This window comes from Helianthus annuus, chromosome 5, assembly GCF_002127325.2.
Source record: "Helianthus annuus cultivar XRQ/B chromosome 5, HanXRQr2.0-SUNRISE, whole genome shotgun sequence".
Lineage (NCBI taxonomy): Eukaryota > Viridiplantae > Streptophyta > Magnoliopsida > Asterales > Asteraceae > Helianthus > Helianthus annuus.
In genome coordinates, this window is record NC_035437.2 from 142,227,248 (window position 1) to 142,248,794 (window position 21,547).

At 36.7% G+C, this 21,547-nt stretch overlaps 1 long non-coding RNA gene and 1 pseudogene across 2 annotated transcripts; one reads left to right on the forward strand and one right to left on the reverse strand.

Annotated features, from left to right (window-relative positions):
* Positions 1–993: 993 nt before the first annotated feature.
* Positions 994–2,889, forward strand: LOC110943768 (annotated as a pseudogene).
* A 5,799-nt stretch (positions 2,890–8,688) lies between these two features.
* On the reverse strand, positions 8,689–11,866 carry LOC110941538. Of its 2 annotated transcripts, none has more exons than XR_004894479.1 (5): positions 11,474–11,866; positions 11,305–11,361; positions 9,382–9,443; positions 8,896–9,279; positions 8,689–8,814 (listed from the first exon to the last, which is right to left on the reverse strand). It is a non-coding gene; the product is annotated as an uncharacterized LOC110941538 (long non-coding RNA). The 2 variants fall into 2 exon arrangements; XR_004894478.1 differs by lacking the exon at positions 8,689–8,814 and adding an exon at positions 10,027–10,153 and having other exon boundaries at positions 9,030–9,279; positions 11,474–11,861.
* Positions 11,867–21,547: the final 9,681 nt, after the last annotated feature.

The window sequence follows — 21,547 nt, forward strand, 5'->3', positions numbered from 1 at the left end:
GTTGGAAGGTAGGGTTCGGTACGCAATTTCAAGACAGCCGGGTTGTCTTTGAATTGTGTATGCTAGCTGCACCCATCGTTTTCCTGTATAGGAATTAAAAAATATGTAACAATTATCGATCTATGGTTTAGGGTTTAGGGTTTAGTCGTTACATTCTGTATCAAAGTTACATGTTTTGTGCATTAATATAATACGATGTTTAATTACATTTTAAATTACGTTTCTTGTTGCGTTATGGTTAATAAACGACAATTGGAAAACAACTAAAGACTTTCAGAAGTTGACATTTTTTAACATACACATTGCGTTATAGAAACAATTAAACACATAATAATAATTGATAAATAAAAAAGTTGACATTTAATAAAACGTTATAATATACCCATTTAATAAAAGTAAACACATAATAATAATTGATAAATAAAAAAGTTGACATTTAATAAAACGTTTAATAATACTTATAAAAAATTGCCATTTTATAATATATACAATTCGTTTCATAAAAAAAAATCTGACATTTAATAATACTTATAAAAAATTGGCATTTAATAATATACACAATTCATTTCATAAAAATATGAAGTTTTTATAATACTAACACAATTTTTTATAACAACATTTTATAAAATAAATTTTAATTTTCTTAATATTTCACAACTTCCCCATACAAATACCCTATCAAAATAAAGTTCCACACACCCCAATCATTGGTAATCATTGGCTGACACCCAATGATTGGCATTAATTAGATGGCAGAGGGGTGTGTAAATACTTTTCAATCGTATTGGGCAATTAGGGGCGTATGGGTGGGGCCAGTTTCAGGCGTATTGGATAATGAGGGTCATTTAGGGTTAGGGGGGTGTGTAAATACTTTGGGGGGGGGGGGGTGTTGTGGATACCTCCACGGTTATTTAAACCCTACCTCAACTGGTTTTCGAATGCACATTCAAACATCTTTTATCTTGAACATTAGTAATCATGTATTTAACCATTATGGTCGTTATCATAATGTTCATATATACTGGTAGGTTTCTATACCAGAAAACTTCAAGCAACTCACATTCGTTACCACCTGGTCCAACCCCTTTGCCTTTTATCGGATGCATCATCCAAATGCTTTTAAATAAACCAACTTTCCGTTGGATCCATAAGCTCATGGACCAGTTTGGCACCCCAATCCTTTGCATCCGGCTCGGTCCATCAACCCACGTCATTTCAGTTTCGTCCCCAGACATAGCATGTGAGTTCCTCAAGAAACAAGATGAAATATTCATTTCAAGGCCTGATATCATGTCAGCCCATCTGATAAGCAATGGTTATCTCACTGCTATCATGTCCCCTAATGGAGAACAATGGAGGAAGATGAAAAAAGTTATAAGCCGGGAGATTGTTTCATCCCCAATACACAAATGGCTCCAACCGAAGCGTGACGATGAAGCTGATCAATTGCTTAAGTACATATATAACCAAACAAACAAACAAGAAGCTATAGTTGGTGGCGCGTTAGTAAATGTTCGTGCTGTGAGCCAACAATTCTTTGCAAACGTGACGAAGAATATTGTTTTCGGGACAAGTTTCTTTGGGCAAGGAATGGAAGACAGAGGGCCAGGTGAAGAAGAAACTGAACACGTTGCTGCACTTTTTACCATGCTAAAGTATGTTTTCTTATGCATTTTGCATCACTGATTATTTCCCATGGTTAAGATGGAAGACTGACTTTGATGGCCATGAAAAGATAATAAGGGCTGCTATTGAAACTGTTCGGAAGTACCAAGATCCGTTGGTTGATGAACGAATTCAAATGTGGAAAAATGGTGTTAGAAAGGAAAAATCTGATATGCTTGATGTCCTTATTACACTTGAAAACACTAAGCTTACGTCGGAGGAGATTAAAGCCCAAATTGTTGCAAGTCTCTCGCCATCTATATATATTACTATTTTCATATGCATGGTTGCAAAAGTCGTTAGGCGCTCCCTAGTCGGATTTGGGAGTACTCGGGAAGTACTCGTCTTAGGCGAAGATTACTCGGGGTGTAACTGGCCCGGGAGAACAGTACTCGTGCCTCGGCATCCTACCTTGTAGCGAGTACTCGGGGAGTACTCGGAGCGACTTATACAACCATGTTCACATGCATTTCAAACGCATAGAATTGATGGTTTTCTCATTTATATTTAGATCACGAATAGTAGATAAATGAAAATCAATTATGCTTGCGTTATATTGCTTTTCTAAAGTAATCTTCGTTTGTTATCAAATATTAGGAACTAATGGTGGCCACAATTGATAATCCGTCTAACGCTGTGGAATGGACAATTGGTGAGATGATCAACGAACCTATGATTCTAAAAAAGGCGGTTGAGGAGTTGGATCTTGTAGTAGGTCGTCAAAGGCTAGTTGAAGAGAGAGAAATACCTCAACTTAATTACTTAAAATCATGCATCGCTTTTAGGTTGCATCCTTTTGCGCCTTTTCTTCCACCCCATGTTTCAACTAAGAATACTGTTGTTGCTGGTTACTTCATACCCAAGGGTAGCCATGTTATGCTAAGTCGATATGGTCTGGGAAGGAATCCAAATGTGTGGTCGGATCCATTGCGGTTTGACCCAGATCGGCATCTATGTGAGGAAGGAAAACAAGTAGTTCTTTCGGATGATGAGCTGAGGTTGATCTCGTTTAGCACAGGAAAACGTCGTTGTCCTGGAATAACATTAGGCACAACCATGACTACAATGTTGTTAGCAAGGATGGTCCAGGGGTTCGTCTGGGAGGCGCCGGGTAAAGAGCGGTCCATTTAGCTGGCTGAAAATCACAATGACCTTTGCATGGCTAAACCTCTTGTGGCAATTGCTAAGCCACGACTGCCTCGGTACATGTACCCTATGGATTGACGAAAAGGCGCATCTATTTTATTTTAAATGTTCTCTAATTTTCTTTTAAATGATGGTAAAATGTTATAAATAAGAGTAGATCTTCTCGTTATCATACAAGTTTATATTCAAACCTAATCAACTCATAAATTGTTCCATACGATAAATGCCAATGATCTCTAGATCAAGTGGTGGAATGCTTGCATTTCTTTTAAGAGATGCAAGTTCAACTCCCACTTTGTGCAGAGTGAGGCATTGGTGGGCAATGATAGGAGACACAAGGAAACCTGGGTTCGATCCTTGAGCCAAACGGGTTTTACTAGTAATTTCACCGTCGTGTCTACAGGCGGGTGGGTTACCAAGTTTTCTCTAGAATTGGTGATAGACTCGGGTTACTCTCGAAGTACTCTGTTTAATCCAATGAATGCCCCAAAAACGCTCGAGATTGATTTTGTCGACCTTCAAAAAAAGCACATCAATAAATATTACATAAATAAACTGTTGAAAGTAAAGCTAAAATCACATAAATTAAGAATAAAAAAAAAACCCAGATCCAAGGAAACATAAGTTCAACAAAAGAAATTTATACCTACTTTAAACAATTCCAAACCTGAACCTTATTATACATCTTATCACCTACTTTTTTTTATTTTATTTAAACTATATATATTTACTAACCGGAAGCAGTCTCTCTATCCCCTGGGATAGAAGTAAGGCGTACCTACATCCTACCCTCGCCAGACCCGATCAATAGCTTCGCTATATGTGGGATTATACTGGGTATGGTTGTTGTTATTTAAACTATATATATTTATATAATCTATTTTTATTTTATTTAGTTATTTATTATATTTACGTTATTTATAAAATAGAAAAAAAAATCTAGAAAAAGTAACTTCAAAACTAGATAATCAATAAAACCAACTTAAGCCCATCATGTTTTTTCTTAATTTTATAACAAACTTCCTCATGAGTTTTTTTAGTCGAATAAAGATGATGATTAAATCTTGATTCGTAAGAAATTCGTCGAGTTTACGTGTGAGGCAATCCATGAAATCCACTTTTGCAAGATCTGAGAGTGTGATATGTGTTTTTTATTAGAACAGATTGAAATGATATGAAAACTCAAGTAAAAAACAGTTAATACAAACACATCATCATCAATACAATTAGATTAAGGAATGGTTGCATAATGGTTTCATTCAAAATGATTACAATACAATCAGTTGGTATAAAGTGTACTCCCTTCATCAGGTGTACTCTCTCATACTAAGTTCTTATGTCCTTTTGCTCTTCGTGTTGCATTACAATGAAAATGATGAACTATATATAGGAGGAGAGAACAGCTGGTGACATCACCATGAAAGCAACCCCTAACAACCCATTTAATGATCTAACTCCCAACAGTTAGTAAAACTGTTGGATAATTACACAATTCCATTAATCTACGACTTCAATTGAAGGTTAGAGAAAACAACTGGATTCCTTGAAACTGTTGGTGAGAACCAGCATTTCTAGGAATCCATAATTTATGGTCTTTGACTTGTTGACTTGATCTTCTAATCTTCTGTCTTGACTTTTGTTGACTTGATTGTTGATTTGTTGACCAACACTTTCACAATGTAGCACTTGTACTTCTGTTCTCTATTCTTGGAGGCAGCAGTTATGTTCCAGTAATCTAATCTGGGCAGTTCTTTTGGGAAGCCTTCGACGGGGAAACTTCTGAACCAAAGATTATACTTCAACTTATCCTATCAGGCTGGGAAGGGAAGATGATTCCCTTTGGTTTTAGCTTTCATCATCAACATATCTCATATAACCCAAAAACTTTTTTATCATATATTGTTGCATCCACATTTTCACCGGCTCGTCTTCATTGGCCGACGTCTCCTTTTGTTTAGATCATTTCCTCGACTCCGCCGAGCCTTTTTAGCCCTTTTTCCCCATTGGACGAGACAACTCTTGAACGTCATCATCATCGAGATTGAAATTGAATTTTGAACCTTGGATGGGAGTGCATTGTCGTCCAAGTCAACCGCATCAGAAGCGGACGATGTATATGCTCCTGACTCTGATGTCTTTGTCCTTTTTGACATCAATGGGAGCGATGCATTCGATTTCGGTTTGTTTTTCACTAATTGAAAATATGCTTGTAGTTGTACCGAATATTTTGTTCTGTTCCAAACTCCGCTTTGGCCGGGATCATGACCATTTCATCGGAGTAACCACTATGGGCATTTTTGTGGAGGTTGTATATTCCACAAAAAAGAGTTGTCAGAGTGGCCATTAAGGCCAATGGCACTACAAGTGCTCCTTTGTCTGGTTCAACTTGTTATCTATTTCTTCACAAAAAATAAACATGGATACGCTCCCAATAGTTGGTGTTTTTTTTCAACTACGGCGCATGTAGACACATGAAGATAAGCTCATGTAAAGGCTTCTTCTTCGTCAACCGACCACTTGTGAATAATAACTTTCTACTTTGGCTTCAAACTAGCCACTTTTCCTTCTATTTTTCCGGCTCGAAGATGGAGTTGGTGTAGATGTACCAGATGACTAAATGCCTGGGGTCTTGAACACGGGCACTAGCAGAACATTGGGGTTTACACCTGTCTCCAATTATGGAGGTAACCCATAGAACCGGTAACTAGTTCTGTGTATCGGCGTGGCACCGGGTGGAGGCATGAAACCATAGTTTTGGAGTTGTGAATGTACGAAACCGAGTTGATTCATGAACCCGAATTGTTGGCATGGGAAGGCATGAATCCAGGTTGATTAGATGACTGGTAGCTTTGGTAGAGTGGGGTGATTGTAATTGATTGGTTTGGGTTTAAAACGACCCCTTACATTTCATGGAAGCTCCTTTGGTCATTAATGTAAGAGTTTGATATGAGAGTGAAAGTTTGAATGTAAAATTTTGGCGTAAATTGGAAAATGGGTTAAGACTAAATGGTTGAGTGTGAAAGTTTGAGAGCCAAAAGGTTGAGTGTAAAATTTTGAATGTTTGAGGTTGATGTGAATTTGATGTATGTTTAATTTAAAGTTGTAATTGGTTGATTTTTGTTGAGCGTTATATATATATATATATATACACACATATATATATATATATATATATATATATATATATATATATATATATATATATATATATATATATAGGGGACCGCTAAAATGAAAACCACCTCCGGTAGTTGTAAGAACCGCGAGAACCAATTCCTAACCATTAGATCAAGAAGATGGAAGGATGAGATTAAAAGTAACTAAAATGAATATTAAATACATTTTGTCTTATTATTTCTTTAATATTTTAATCCAAACGGGTAATTTAGTATAATTACCTTTTTTTGTCTTTTTGTTTTTATTATTTTTTTATTACTTTTTTGTTTTATTATATTACTTATTATTTTTTAAAAAGAATTTTTTTATTAAAAGCATTTTTAAATTCAAATTTTTTGAACAAGACAAAAATTTTTACGCGCCGGTTTTTGCATGCCAGGTTTTTTCAAGTGTCGTTTTTTTGCGTGCGCCGTTTTTACATCGGGCTTTTTCAAGCGTCGTTTTTTTAACGCGCCGTTTTTTACACGCTGATTTTTTCACTTTTTACATTTTACGTTAAAATTTTTTACGTTTTACGTAAAACATTTTTACGTTTTACGTTTTACGTAAAACTTTTTACGTTTTACATAAAAAGTTTTACGGCTTACGTAAAACTTTTTACGTGTTACGTAAACCTTTTAACGTGTTACGTAAAACTTTTTATGTTTTACGTTTAACGTTTTTACGTTTTACGTTAAAAAGTTTAAGTTTTACGTTAAAAAGTTTACGGTTTAACTTTTTTTTTTAGAAAAACTTTTTTACGCAAAAACAAACGCACCCAGAAAACGCAAACGGTGTCTCAATATATTGTTATCATCATCGACTAGCGGGGGAAATAAAAAACCAAGTACATCAAAACAAAGTGTATCTCACAAAAAAAGGGGGTTTGGCTCAGATTATCCGATAATCAAAAGGCTGCAAAAGTGGGGTTGCAGGTTCAAAAAACCTACCCTCCGACGTCCTTTTCGCGCCATCGTCATCAAAATCTACGTTTTTTTGCATCATCGCCACCCAATCCAACGGATCAAAACCCACACAATCAAGAAAACAAATCAAAAACAGAAATCAAAGAACCTAATTCAAACCCCCAAAACATATAAAAAATACCCATCAGAATCAAGAACACAACTCAACCCCCAATTCGGGTACCATAGGCGCCACGGGGCACCATCGGCACCACCGAGCACCATCTAGACCGCTTTCAATCGGTCACCTGTAAAAACAAACAAACCCACAGAATCAAGCAAACCACCCCAAAAGGCCCAAAGCTTCCAATAAGCCCAACCATCTTCCAGTGTTCCCCGGCCCATGTGGGTTCTCAATGGAACTCTTAAACAAAATCACCTCAAAATGAAACCCTGCGCATATTTAAAAAATGGGTTACCTTTCGAGTAGATCAGAGACACCAACCACACTGACTTTTGAGTATATCAGAGACACCAACCACAAGATGGATTCCGGTGAACGTCCACCATGGTTTCTGACGGTGATGGTTTCAAACATACTCATTTTCAACCCAAACACCACTCACACACACCAACCACACTGACTTTTGAACTGCCATCGATTAAACCCCTCCACCCCTACCTCACTTGAACCCCCCTCGCCCAAAACACCAGTCACAAACACCACCGCCGTCGCCCCTCTTTCTCTCTCCTCGGACTCTCTCTCTCTCTACAACGTTTCTTCCTCTTTCCCTGAAAATACGGCCATATGTGCGTCGGAACCCCCAAAAACGAAAGGTTTTCATGGTGGTGAACAAGTGTGACAGAGAGAAGAAACAGGGGTGTGAGAGAGAGAGGGAGAGAGAAACAGGGATGAACGAGGGTGGGAGAGAGAGAAACAGTGGTGGGTGGCGGTTTCATCCTCACCATCAATCATCATCATCATCATCGTCTTCACGGATTAACAGTGGTGGTCGCCGGCAAGGAGAACCAGAAGGGGCCGGGGGGTTTCTTTTGAATGTAGGAAGTGATGTGGTTTAAGAGGAGAGATGATATGGAGTTTTAAAAAGGTGGAGAGAGAAACATCTGACAATTATAAATGAGGAGAGAGGGTGGAGAAATGACATTTGGTGTTAAATGACCAAAATAACCTTTTAAGTGGCAAAATCTGATTGGTTGAAAGTGGTTCTCGCGGTTCTTACAACTGAAGGTGGTTCCTATTTTAGCGGCTCCCTATATATATATATATATATATATATATATATATATATATATATATATATATATATATAGGAGGAGGATACGTTATGAATAACCCTTTATTGCGAGAACCAATGTGAACACAACCAAAAATACCTAAAAATAGCTAAAAAACAAACAATTTTTTTTAATATATTTTAGCGAATAATCGCTAATTTTCGTTACCAAAAAAAATTTAATTTTTTTTAAAAAATTATATTACTAAAAGTAGCGATTTTTAGCTAAAAATAGTAAAAAAAAATTATGTGTTTTTTAGAATTTTTTAGGTTTTTTGAGGGTTTAGTTTTTAGCATTTTAGCTTGGGTGGGGTGGGGGGAGGGGTTTAGGTTTTTGGGGTGTGGGGGGGGGGGGGTTTAGTTTTTTTTTGGGGGGGTGGAAGGTTAGATTTTTTTTAGGTTTTTTTTTTTTTTTTTTTTTTTTTTTTTTTTTTTTTTTTTGGGGGCGGGGGTTGGTTAGTTTTTAGCATTTAGCTTGGGGGGGGTTTAGGTTTTTTTTAGGTTTTTAAGGTTTTTTTTTTTTTTTTGTATTATACTCGGTTTAGTGACATAACTAAAACAATGCCTAAAAGCTGTATGATAGCATAGGCAAATGGACCAATACTATATGGTATTGACAAGTCCACTGCAGTTTGGACTGAAGATACCTGCAAAAGGTTTTTAAAAATCAAGTTGCCTAATGCCCTAATCGTTAAGCAAAATGCAAGAAAAATGACGTATTCATTTACTCGGCTTAGGATTCGACCAGATGGGTTGGCATCAAAGAAAGACATGGGGGCACAGAAAATAGAAAAATGCATTTTGTCGAAAAGCTGGTTGGCCGTTTCGTACCCAGCTTGCATAAGTAAAAACAAACTTGCTAGAATACACAAAGAGCATCCAATACCAAAAGCCACATAAACAATAATGAATTTGAAGTCATCAACACAATCAGTTCAAATCTACATAAGACATCAAAGCAGAAAATAAAAAATAAATAAATAAACGGCAAAAAGTTCAAAAGATTACGATCGACAATACACGAGACGCAAAACAAAATGAGATATGATATCTTTGTTGTTAACCTCTGATGCCTATGGATGTCTCAAATGAGCCTTCAATAGATCAATTACCTACATGGTCCAAAAAAATAAACACCATATATTAAAGAGCCAAAAAAAAGTAAAAACCCTAAAAATAAAAAATAGATATATAATAAAAAAGCTATCACTAACCAATTTCTCCATTTCATCAGGTTTATTTCCTCTAGCTAACCCGTCAGAAATCCCTCTAAGAACTGCGTATAACAAATAATGACAATAAACCTCTACAATGTTAAAACTTAAAACCAAAAAACTAATAAATGTGTTGAAACAAAAAACTTCCCCTTTTGATCTTCTATTATACGTTCAGATTCAAAATTAGGGTTTTTACTTTTGTAAACTATAGGAATTCCTGATGGCCTCGAAACGGATCTTGAAAGAACTCAAGGATCTCCAGAAGGATCCTCCTACCTCTTGCAGTGCAGGTATTGTTTTGATTTTGATCTGTTAGATCCTGAACTTTTTTTAATTTTAGGGTTTTGTTTTCGATCCGTTATTTTCTAGGGTTATAACAAATATTACATTGCTAACTGCAGAGCTATAGATGATATCACAGCAGTGGCGGATCCAGAAATTTTTTCCAAGGGGTTCACTTTTTTAAGTGTTCCAATATCATACATCCGAACATAAAAAATACAGGCCGGTTCGATGGTTCGCGTTGGGTTAGGCTCATCACATAATAAAAATACGATAAAATATTGAAAAAAACATCATCATCATAAATATAAAAACACGTAACATAAATAAGATGGTCTTTACGAATAAAAAAAAACATACCTTCAGTTCTTCCCTATGAGGTTTCATCTTTTAAAAACGTTGTATTACATTCTCGATCGAAACTTGTTGTAAGAAGTCTCTTTCAATGTAGCAAATGCAAGTATTGTTCATGTATCCATCATCCATCCTATCGTTGATGATCCAATCATAATTTCAAATAGATTATACTAATAGAGAATTGCAAGTCGTTATCTCAAAATCAATTCACCCAAAATCACTATGATATCAAAACTAATAGAGAATTGCAAACTAATAGAGAATTCAATTCAATAACTTCTCATGGCAGAATACACTAAAAAGCCAATAATCAATCAAAAACTAAATTCATACTCATTGTAAAATCAATTTTATACGTCATCGATTGTAGAGTGCAAATTTGGATTTTTTGGAAACATAGTTAGTGATGGCATCATCAAACAGAGACAAAATCATGAAAATATGAAAATTATAGAATTGAATTCGTTTAAATTTTTTGGAAACATAGATAGTGCTGACATCATCAAACTGAGACAAAATCATGAAATTATGAAAATTACATAATTGAATTCGTTTAAATATCAATGTAAATTCATACTAATTCCAGTCTAGAGAAAGGGGTATAACTGAAATCAATAGTGACAACGACTTGCAAGATAATATCATTTTACCCAAAATCACAAATAAACATCATAAACTTTTAGAGAAAGGAGTATAAATGAACCAGAAAGCTTAAGAGAGTGATTGAGGGAAGGCTGAAGGGTTGCGGCTGCCGGCTGCGTGACTGCTCCGGCGAGTGGAGACGGTGGATGGGTGGCTGGACAGTTGAGAGACGATGGCTGTGTGTGTTTTGGTTTGAGAGTAAAAGGGAGAAGGGCAAAAGGAGATCAAGGAACCCTAAGTCCCTTATTTGTTTTTCACTTAAAAAAATATAAGAAAAACGCAAAAAAGGAAAAAAAAAACACGGTTTAACAAGACTCGAACTCGCAACATCAAGGTAATCAGCACGGCCATTAACCAGTAAGACACTCTTCACATTTGCTTGAAAGGTTCCTCTACAAGATATTAAGGGGTTCCTTCAGAATATTCTATATACATTAACACTATAAATTACGGATCGAACGGGTTCCCGGGAACCCCCTAACTGAATGTAAATCCGCCCCTGTATCACAGTGTGACACATATAATTACACTAAAAATTTTTGAAGTCATATGCACGATGCATTATATGCAAACACAACCTTGAAAATTAAAAACTCACACAACATATGAAATGATGTCTATCAGCTACAGACAATATACCAGTGAGTGCAAATTTTGGTGGTGTCGGGACGATAAGAGGCGACGGCCATCGACGGACTGCAAATTTCAAATCACGAAACAGAGGTGACAATTCAACGAAATTGAAACAGAAATTATACACATAAAAGATGGAATTATAAAAGCCCTAAGATAGATAGATGAGAAAGACCTTGATTGGTGGATCGAAGACTTGAGGAAGAAAGTATTCCACTTTGGCTGGCGATTTTCTTGATAATTATTTATTTATTTATAGCAATAGCAATCATCTGGTTACAAATTTAAGCTAAGCAATGGAAGTGAAGAACCCTAACTGGTTTTATTAGTGAAGAAGAAGATGGAAGAATGAAGATGAAGGCGGTTGGCTTTCTCCGACTTATCGGTGGCATCTTATTTAATTGGTGATAAATGATGAGCAGGATTTTTCGATGGATGAAATCCCGAGAGTGCCCCTTAGGCGTCTTAAACTTGGTAGAAATTCCAATTTCTATGGCTTTAAGCAACTTGTACATGTTGCTTTAAAATTGATACACATGGTAAAATTACCATCTTGTACATCACTTCTCCTTTTTATAATAATATAGATATATGATTATTCATAAAGAAAAAAAAAAGAATTAAAAAGCAAACTTGATTTCTATATATTAAATGTTTTTTTCTAAATAAAAGCAAGTGTGTAATAAATAAAATATGTGAATCACAAACATATAAAGACAAAAAAACATATTTGATTTCTATATATTAAATGTGTTTTCCAAATGAGATTTGATTTCTATATATTAAATGTGTTTTCCAAATAAAAGTAACTTTGTAATAAATAAAACATGTGAATCACAGACAAAGGCTTAATTTTTTTTTGAAAGGAAAACTTCATTAAAGCAAAACGACACACCACAAAACGAGGGGCCCAAACACTACATCGAACCTACATAATTACAAATTTACACCAATTAACCCACTCAATGTTTTTAAATTTACTCCTATTTTTGAACCATAAAAACCTAACGCTTTCACCTCATAAACTATGTCCCCAAATCGAGTCTCCTTGTTCTCAAACCTCGCTTTGTTTCTAGCTTTCGAAATGCACCAAACCGCAATCTTTATAATACCTTTGAAAGCTTCCTTTTTTCCCCGGTTAAACCCACGAACTCGTGAATCTCCATGATATCTTTAAAGCTAAAGAAGAACATATTTTGAATATTACACCACCTGCTAATTTGATTCCAGACTACCGAAGCCACATAACAAGACGAAAAAATATGAGAAACCGAGTCCTCACCTTCGTTGCAAAATACGCACGTGTCCTCTTGAACCTGAATATCTCTTTTTTTAGGGCCTCCACCGTCGCGATTCTGTTTAAAGCAGATCTCCACATAATGATACTGAGTTTCTCAGGGAGCCATTTACATTCTTCAAATAGTTCATGATATAAAACATTGTGCTGCCCACTGAGGTTTAATAATCTCTTCACAGCACCCACACTGTAATTTTTGTCCTCGGCTCCTATCCACTCCCAGGAATCAGAACTGTCATCCAGCTTAACGTGAATCAGCCTACTACAGAGGTCCACCATTTCATCAACCTCAACCCCAGTCGAGATGTTCCTGGTCCAAGCCCAGACGAAAACAGATTCAAAATCGATGTCGTCCGTCCTCGGTTTGATGCGATCCGCCACCTTACATCTCTTATCCTTCTCCAGCTTGAACAACTCCGGCAATTTTAATTTGAGTGGCTCGTTACACAGCCATGGATCCAACCAAGACGATGTGTTCTCCCCGTTCCCAACCTTGCTTCTAAAAAAGTTTCTTAATTGTCTTCCGTCGACCTTAGTTTTAAAAAGACAAAGGCTTAATATATAGTATCAAACAAAGTCAAATACTCCTTCCATAATGAAAAATTTAATAAAGACTATAAAGAGACTCACCTTGTAACACCACGAAAACGGGTTTGGAAATCCAACCACGTTAATACTAAAAGACGGCTAAAGTACCGTTAGTGGTAAAATTAACCCGTTAAATACTGGGATTTAAATACATAAACCTAATATGAAATAAAAAGTAGCGATTTTTATAAAAAAATATTTCAAAAAAATTGTGTGTTTTTTAGATTTTTTTTTAGGTATTTTTTGTTGTGTTCATACTGGTTCTTGCGGTTCTCGCAATAAAGGGTGGCTCTTATATATACGGTTCCTATCATATATATATATATATATATATATATATATATATATATATATATATATGATAATTCATAAAGAAAAAAAGAATTAAAAAGCAGACTTGATTTCTATATATTAAATATTTTTTTCTAAATAAAAGCAAGTGTGTAATAAATAAAACATGTGAATCACAAACATATAAAGACAAAAAATACATATTTGATTTCTATATATTAAATGTGTTTTCAAATGAGATTTGATTTCTATATATTAAATGTGTTTTCCAAATAAAAGTAACTTTGTAATAAATAAAACATGTGAATCACAGACAAAGGCATAATATATAGTATCAAACAAAGTCAAATACTCCTTTCATAATGAAAAATTTAATAAATACTATAAAGAGACTTACCTTGTAACACCACGAAAACGGGTTTGGAAATCAAACCATGTTAATACTAAAAGACGAGTAAAGTATCGTTAGTGGTAAAATTAAACCGTTAAATATTAGGATTTAAATACATAAACCTAATATGAAATAAAAAGTGAATAAATGCTTTTGAGGAAATAAAGTTACAAAAGGCTCGAGTTAACGGGACTTAAAATAAACTTAGTCGTAATCTTTCCGAACTCACTAAATTTACTAGGAATGTTTAACCTAGTTAATAAGTGAGAATATTGTTAGAAATAAGTAGGTTGTGGCCTACTTAATAACTAACCAAACAAGAGGGCCCAAAGTTGGATAACTTGAACACACACTAAGTGTGTGCGTAGGTTTGAACGTACAGGGGAAGCTCCCATGGAGCAAAACCCTAGTTCTATTAAAAAAAATCATCAAATCGAAGGTCTAAACGAAGCTCGAATTCACAATTAAATGTGAATTAATGATCACCCAAGCTAGGGGATCATAAGGTATGTAAATTTTTGATGATTTGTGAAGTTGTGAAATTTGAGGAATATCATAATCCGCGAATTATGGATGAATTATTGAAGTTATGGCTGAATTGTGATGTATGCTTGCTTAGGAAAAAACCCTAAGTGAAAAATTATACATATATTGCCATGAATTGAAGGTTTAGATGAATTACCACACTAGAATAAGTGGGTTTTAATCATATGATTAAATTGATGATGTAATTGTGTTTAGAATCATCGTACATGATAGTAATAACGAAATACTTAAACAAATGATGTGTTTAAGTATATGATCATACTACTATGAAATGGGTTTTGTATGATAAAATGAAAATGACGATGGATTCATTAAAATGATGTTTGATATCATCATGTGTTAAGAATGATTAGTGTAGTGATAATTCCATGAGTTATGCTTTCCATAACTTGATTGAATAAATAGTTAAAACGGTAGCATAAGAATGATGCTTACCGGATATTTGACAAAGTACTTAAACGAGTAATTGAGCTAAATCATGTAAATACTTGTGTCAATAGGCAGTTTGACATTGACTATGTCAAACTGACCAATGATATGATCGAATGATAAATTCGACATAAAATCGTAGGATGAAATAGGCGTGAATGATCATGACTAATCTAACCATCTTACAAATTACAATGATAGTTTGACGCTTAACAAGCTAGGTGGAAGCGTGGGAAGGGAGCGAGTCAAATAAATCGAGTGTGAAGGAAAAGCATAATTTGGACGCAAGGTAAGTATAGCTTACACTCTTCTTAAATTGTAGAATATTCTCTTATCGTATTAATTACGAATAAGATAAATAAGCAATTGAAATATGATGTTCCGACGTATAGTCGTACGGAACGAAATAAGTGAAAATGATAAGAAACTAGGTTAATGGTTAAAAAGAGAATAATACGATTATTCGGTCATACAATAACGAATATACAGGGAGTTTAGAATGGTTACCTTATAGGGTAAACCCAAAATAAATAATAAGGGTAAAACGGTAATTCGGTCACGCGTTGATAATAACCGTTAGTTTTTGAAAGACACTTTATGGCATAAGCCATAATGGGTCAAAAGGGTTAAGAAGGGGTGTATAAGTTAAATGACCCTACGGTGTAAACCAGAGCGAGTCATGTAGATGAGATGGTAATAAATATTATCTCACGAAGATAAACAGTCACTTAGACCAAACGGGTCAAAAGGTAAAGATACCACTCTTTGATAATATCGACTAATGGTTATTTGTCGAGTTATGTGCTTACAGGAGAAAATATCTCTTGGATAATCACATCGCTAAAAATTAGAAGTTATTAAAGCAAGATGTTAAAAACGGGTCAATATATTGATCTGAGCCAGGTATGCGTAATAGGTTAACTACTTATTTAGAACTTAAGGTTCAATGAGAGTTAAATGAAGTCAAAAATGGACATTGGTTACCTTAATTGGTAAACACAATAATTTAAATAATAGTTGTTTTGGTAAAAAAATATCAAAGCAATTAAGTAATCAAATTAGTTTTGTGAGGTAGTGTGCTAGCAATGCTTATGAAAAATATGTTGGTTTGTTAGTTTGCAGAAACAGTTTCAGGATATAGTCTCAGGATATGAAACTATAGCAACAATCAAACAATGAGCTGAAAAAGTAAAAATGGACACAGGATATACGAGGAAAGCCCTTGATCAATCTAGATCTCCGGCATAAAATCTCGGGAGCTGACAATCGTCGGCTGCCTTGTTCTTCTTATTGATTACAAATGCAGGATACAGTGCAGGATAAGGCTCAGATCGATGCTAAGTGATACAATGATTGTAAGTGTTGAGTGTTGTTGCGTGATTACAAGAAAAAGAAGTGTGAGTTCGAGAGCTGAGAGTGTGAAGTGTATGTTCCTACGATCTGGCCTTCTATTTATAGTTACAAATATTGAACTAATTCTCCTATAAACTAGGGATACTCCGGAATATTCCCTTTTGGACGTTAGAGACCTCTTCTTCCGGCTTCAACGTCCCTCTTCCAACTGATTAGAGCGAGTCTTCAGGAGAATAAGTCCACATGAATGTTATGAGTCTGAAGTTATGACCTGTACGTGAACAATTAGTAACTGCTAGAATACTGCATCAGGATGTTACCAATATCCTGATCCGGTATCCTAGTCATAATAAAAAATGATTAAGCCAAGATATAACTCCAGGATATGGGTTCAGAAAACAACCCATAACAATTGTCCCCAAAATATATCGGTTGGAATTCCTAAATTCAAACGGATATATTTTAAACACTACACGTTGATCGAGGCTATTAAAACGATAGGATGGTTGATGTGACTATGTGCAACTTCCCAAGCGAAAATCACTCGTCACCCCCTATCTTTGGCCTATATCTTCTCAACTCCTTTGCATAATCATCACTATAATCCGAGAACATTCAGGTATTTTCTCTCACTTTTCTTCTATGTTTTCTCTGTAACCCCCATCGTTCCACTATGGCTAGCCGAACACGATCACACACGGCCGACTCTATTCCAACTTTCGAAGACCAGCACCTTCTCAAGTAACCTGGAAAAGAAATCTGTTCTTTTGATAACGCTGATATCGCCGCCCTAAAAGCCTCCGGTGCCTTTCCCGCCGGAGCAATCATACGGCCGTTTGACCGGAATATCGGATCAGACGTGTCTTCTGATGAATGGGTGTGTTTCTTGGCTTACCCCTTTTTCCATAGGGCTTCAGTATCCCTTTCCCGACTTCATTTCCCATTTCTTTGATCTTACTGGCCTCAATTTTGCCCAGACCATGCCTATGGTTTGGCGAGTCTTGGTGATGTAGGACCAAATCAAATCTCGTCACATTCCCGATCTTTGCACATCGTCCCCGATCTCATGAGCCGTTTCCTTCTTTTTTTCAACTTCCAAAAACCCCCTCATCCTCAAGGCAACTAAGAATGAGGATGAGTGGAAACAAAATTTCTTCTTTGTAAAAAGGGATTCCATTGACAAGGGTGTTGATCTTCCTGTAAAGTGGTTGACCTCCGGTAGGATTTAGGGTTTTAGGAATATCCCCAAACGTATCCTGAAACCGTATCCTAGTATGATATTTTCATTTTTTGTGCAGCAAAATTTAAAGAACTAGCCCTCCAAGTGCAAAAATCAGAACAAGGAATCAAAGACGTCTATCGGCTCCTAGAGAGCGAGAGAACCTTTTCCCTATCCTTTGCAAGTTCAAGTCCAAAATCAAGTTCCAACATGTCTAGTAAGCACATTCATGTAAGTCATTTTTGTACATATTAAATTAATTATGATATAAAGATATTTAAGAGTTTAGAATTTTTCCATTTCATGCAGCACCGGCCAAGACCCCCGAAGTTTTCGATCTCGAAGAACTGGACAGTTACTTTGGTCTTGTCCAAGTCAAGAAGGAGCCAAGCCCCAAACCAGCCACTTCATCCAAGCCCACCAGCTCTAAGGCTACTGCTATCCCTAAGCCTTCTTCTGCCATGAAGCCACGTGCTTCTAGCTCCCGCAAGAGAAAAGAGATAGATTCCCCTGCTGCTTCTGAGGCTTTCCCCTATGAGAACCACAGGTTCTTCGAATCTAGTGGATTCATGATCAGCTTCCTCAACTAGGTAAGTATCCTTATCTTGTATCCTGCACATATATGCTAATTACCTATGCTAATTAGATAGTATATGCTGATACCTGTATTTTTTATTGTAAGGCCTCGAGCGTTTGGTGCACTCATACGAGGAATCCTGCGGGTTGAACAAGATGTTGGAGGCCAAGCTGAGGAAGGTTGAAACCACCATTGCGGACCAGGGAGCGATTGTCGTCGCCAAGTCACAACACTACGAAGATAAATTCAAAGCAGTAACTCAGGAAGCCCAAATTGCCATCAAAAAGGCCAACCAGGATGCTCAAGCCAGGCTGGATGCTGCCCAACTCCAACACGATCAAGATATGAACTCCTACCGAGAAGGCCTCAAAGGATCTGTTGTAATCTCCCTCTTCCAACCCAGGCTAAAAATGGCTTTTGAAGCTAGAGCCACATGCTTTGAATGCCCTTCTTTGAATGTCAAAGCTTGGGAGGCGAAGTTAAAGGATCTTGGTGGTAGTCCTGTAGAATATCCTGCCAAAGCCATGGTCGAGGAGTCTTCCAAAGCGGCTGAGATGGTGGTTGATGCTGGTGGTGTCGCTGAAAAGGATGCTGGGGCTGAACATGGACCGGGTGCTGGTGACGAAGTGATTATTGAAGGAGGTGCTGCTGCTTGAGGGCAGCAAAGTGGGCGATGATGGATATTGATCCCTAGGCTGGAGCCCACTTTTTTAAATTTGATGGATGTAATCGTTGAACAATTTACTTTTCCTGCATTTACTTTTCCTGCACTTAGACAATATGATGGCCAAAGGTGGAGGGATCCTGAGTTTCAGGACGAAGCCCTTGGTCATCAGTCGTTAATATGCTTTTGAACAATCAACAGTTGAAGGTGGAGGGATCCTGTGTTTTTAGGACGAAGCCTTCAACTGTTTAGGTAAATATGCTTAAAAACTAGTTGTACTTTTGGTGGATGGGTCTCGTTTTGAGATGAAACCAATAGTACAACCTTTTGCAATGTTAATAATAAACTAACTTTCTAGCTTTATCCTTTGTTGTTATTTTCTTTTGAAAGTTATATTGCACATGTTGAGCCCAAGCTTTTATAAATTGTTCTTTTTTATTCCGAATACCATACTTTGAATTTCCTAGCCAAATATCCCGGTCAGGATACTGCTATTATGCTTAGCACCTTAATCGGAAACGTTCCAATAAAACTTTGTTAAACACAACTCTGGAAACTTAGGTTATTTAGATAAAGCTTTTTTCGAAAAAGAGAGACCAAGCCAGAGACACTTAGGGAATAAATTCCAACTTCCAACCTTTGAGCTCTTTGCCATACTTCCAACATGAATGTCCCCACTTAGGAAATTGTCTTCAATTTCATTCCTCGAACCATTTACAATACATCAAGATGGATGTCCCCTATGTATTAGTGCACAACATACTTAAGTACTTAGCAACTTCTTGATCTAGACAAGAATGTGTGTAAGCACAATCACAATTGATGTCACATTTGTAAGCAACTTTAGTATTACTTGGGATAAACCCTAAGTATCCTGGAGATAGATCCTTAACATTCTGGGGATAAACCCTAAATATCCTGTGGATAAACCCACGTTTTCGTGCGCTACAGGCGGGAGTGTATAAACTCCAAGACTTAGAAAGGTGAATACCTTCAAACCTTAGAGAGTATGAAAATACCCTTTCGTGAGAGAGGGTGATCAATCCTCATATACCTTAAGGATGCAGGATATAGCCAATAATAACGAAATTGTCAGCTACTTTTACATGAACTGGTCCCGCTATCTTGAACTATTCCAAGATAACTTGCGCTCCAGGCGGGGTGTTTAAACCCAATTCGAGAGAAAGGTGAATACCTTTAAACCTTTGAAGGGACAAGAATCCCTTAAACGTGAGAGAGGGGGCCAATCCTCTAATCTTTCGATTCATCTTGAGTGTATATCCTGAAGTAACATCCGAAACATATTCTGCAAAACACTGTTAAACTAAGGTGGGTGTTAGCCTGGCTAACACCCCTCCAATGCTTAAGTTAGTATTGTGTTTCAAATAGTAAATAATTATAAAAAGGAATTAGAATTCATACCATCTTGAGTTAGAAATTAAATTCTAAACTCACTTGAAATAAGCTTTAAGGTGTATAGCATTCCAGGATCTTGGCAACATATCCCCTTCCATATTCTTGAGTCAGTATGCTCCTTTCCCAGATTCCGACTCAATTTCATAGGGTCCTTCCCATTTTGGAGCTAATTTTCCATCAGGAGGGTTGGTTGTATTCTGAAAAGCTTTCCTCAACACCCAATCTCCAACTTGGAATCTTCTAGTCCTTAAATTCCTATTATACGATTTGGATATCCTCTGTTGATACGCTGCCATCCTTAGCATTGCTGCATCTCTTGTTTCATCAACAGTACCTAATTCTTGACATAAGGGTTCAGGATTTGTCTCAGGATCTCGGAGGCTCGATCTGGCTGTAGGTATCACCATCTCTGTCGGGATCACTACTTCTGCCCCAAACACCAAAGAAAATGGGGTTTGCCCAGTAGCATTCTTCACAGTTCTCCTATCAGCCCACAGGACAAATGGTAGTTCTTCTGCCGATCTTCCTTTTTTAGCACCTAACCTCTTCTTTAAGTTGTTGACAATTATCTTGTTTGAGGATTCTGCCTGTCCATTTTCTTGAGGATGTACCGGAGTTGATGTAATCATCTTGATTCCCCAACTTTTTCAAAATTTGGTAGTTCTTTTGCTGACAAACTGAGAGCCGTTATCACAAATTATCTCAACTGGTACCCCAAACCTTGTGAGGATATTCCTCTTTATAAAGGATACCACTTCTTGATCCCTGACTTGGACAAAGGATTCAGCTTCGACCCACTTGGAGAAATAATCTGTCATTGTCAGCATAAAAACTTTTCCTCCCGGAGCTTTTGGGAGTTTCCCCACTATATCCATACCCCACTTCATGAATAGCCAAGGGGAAAGAATAGGATATAATGGCTTAGCAGGTTGATGTAGTATATTGTTGTGCCGCTGACATGCATCACATATTCGAGCGTATTCTGCGGCATCCTTCCTCATAGTCGGCCAATAGTATCCCGTTCTTAACACCTTCGAGAACAATGATCTGCCCCCAGTATGGTTGCCACAGTCTCCTTCATGTATATCCTGAAGTACCTCCTTGGTTTCAGGATCCCCCAAGCATCTTAGGTATGGACCTGCAAGAGACTTCTTATACAAAACATTGTTTATAATAGTGAAACGAGATACCTTTATCCTGAAAGCCTTAGGATTCTCATCCTTTGGGATGTCTCCCTCTTTGAGGTATTTCATAATTGAAGCCGTCTAGGATTCAGGATTCTCTTCAGGATATCCATCACCAGGATCCCGGACACTTGCTACCTCCTTATCCTGAGATTTGAAGAGTTCCATCGCAGGATACAGGATATGTAGTATGGGTATCTGAGTTCCTTCCGGTATCCTGACTGTAGATCCTAGATTTGCTAAAGCATCTGCCTCAGCATTATCCTCTCTTGGTACCTGTTCAAGTGTAAAAAC